The sequence below is a fragment of the Nyctereutes procyonoides genome, unplaced genomic scaffold (assembly GCF_905146905.1).
Source record: "Nyctereutes procyonoides isolate TBG_1078 unplaced genomic scaffold, NYPRO_anot_genome, whole genome shotgun sequence".
NCBI classification, from domain to species: domain Eukaryota; kingdom Metazoa; phylum Chordata; class Mammalia; order Carnivora; family Canidae; genus Nyctereutes; species Nyctereutes procyonoides.
In genome coordinates, this window is record NW_026575145.1 from 18,033,822 (window position 1) to 18,035,417 (window position 1,596).

The 1,596-nt window shown below is 42.5% G+C and overlaps 1 pseudogene; it reads left to right on the plus strand.

Moving 5' to 3' along the window:
- The first annotated feature begins 298 nt into the window (after positions 1-298).
- Positions 299-1,313, plus strand: LOC129499384 (ubiquitin-conjugating enzyme E2 E3-like; annotated as a pseudogene).
- Positions 1,314-1,596: the final 283 nt, after the last annotated feature.

Genomic DNA, 1,596 nt, shown 5'->3' on the forward strand with positions numbered 1-1,596 from the left:
TCTTGACCTGAACCAACCTGCCTGCAAACATCATCAATTGATATGCCCTTAAAAAATTTATTATCCTTAAAAAAAATTCACAAGGGGCACAATCCACCCCCCTACTTTCAATTTTCCATATTCCCCAGCTGGAATCTCCTCGGCTTCTTTTATCCCCTACTCCCTCAACCCCCACTCCCAGCTGCCTGCATTTCCTTAAGGAAGGATTTTTTTTTCCCCTTCTTTTCCTCCCACACAGTAGGACTGTATGACTAGACCAGACAAGCAGTCGAACTTTCCAAGAAGTAACTTCACCAAGATGTCCAATGATAAGTAAAGATCCAATGATGAGAGCACCAACACCAACAGTGGTAGTTCAGATGCAGACCAGAGAGACCTCACTGCTCCAGAGCCTGAAGAACAAGAAGAAAGAAAATATTCAGTCACCCAGCAAACAAAACAAAACAAAACAAAACAAACAAACAAAACTAACCCCCCAATCTCTCTATCAAAATGACTGCTAAATTTCTGTTAATGAGAAAAGACTTCAGAAGGAGCTAACTGAAGCCATCCATGTCCCTCCTCCCTACTACCATGCTGGGCCTTAAAGGAGATAACATTTCTGAATGGAGATTAACTATATTTGGCCCACTAGGTTGCATGCATTGAAGGTGGTGTGGTTTTTCTGGATACCATGCTTTCATCCAATTATTCATTTAAGCCACCAAAAGTTACTTTCCACACCAGAATCTATCACAACAACATCAACAGTCAAGGATTTGTCTGTCTGAATATCCTTAAAGTAAACTGGAATCCCACTTCCACAGTTTCAAAGATTTTGTGGCTGACTCGTTCCCTTTGGCAGACTGCAAGTCTCCAGATACTACAGTTGGAAGCATTGCTTCTCAGTATTGACCAACAAAGCAGAACATGAGAGAGCGGACACCCAGGACTCCAAGATAGCTTCGCCCGTACCAGTGAAGGAAAAGAAGCTCATGGAGGTGAAACTAGGAGAGCTGCCAGGCTGGATACTGATGCAGGATTTCACCCCTAAGGGCATTGCTGGAGCATTTCAAAGAGATTACTGCCGGTATTACAACAAGTATATCAATGTGAAGAAAGGGGGTGTTGCTGGGATTTCTATGGTGCTGTCTGCTTATGTGCTTTTCAACTACTGTCGTTCTTACAAGGAGCTCAAACATGAACGGCTACGCAAGTACCACTGAAGAGGGCCCAGTGTGGAAGCACATTTGGCATTCCTGACCATGACTTTTGCCTGGCATCCTTGAATCCTTCCAGTGCTTAATTCACAATTAATATCCAATAAAAGTTGACTGGTACTCGAAAAAAAAAAAAGCAGAACATGACAAGAGATAGAGAATAGCATTCACATAATTTCTATGCAATGTGAAGGTACAGGGACACCTTCTCACTGTGCTGCAAATCTTTTTTTAATTTTTAAAGATTTTATTTTTAAGTAATCTCTGCACTCAACATGGGTGCAAACCTACAACCCAGAGATCGAGTTGCGTGCTCTACTCACTGAGCCAGCCAGGTGCCCCTATGCTGCAAATCATTATAGCCTTTGCAATACAGAATTCTGCTGTTGTTGGGGAG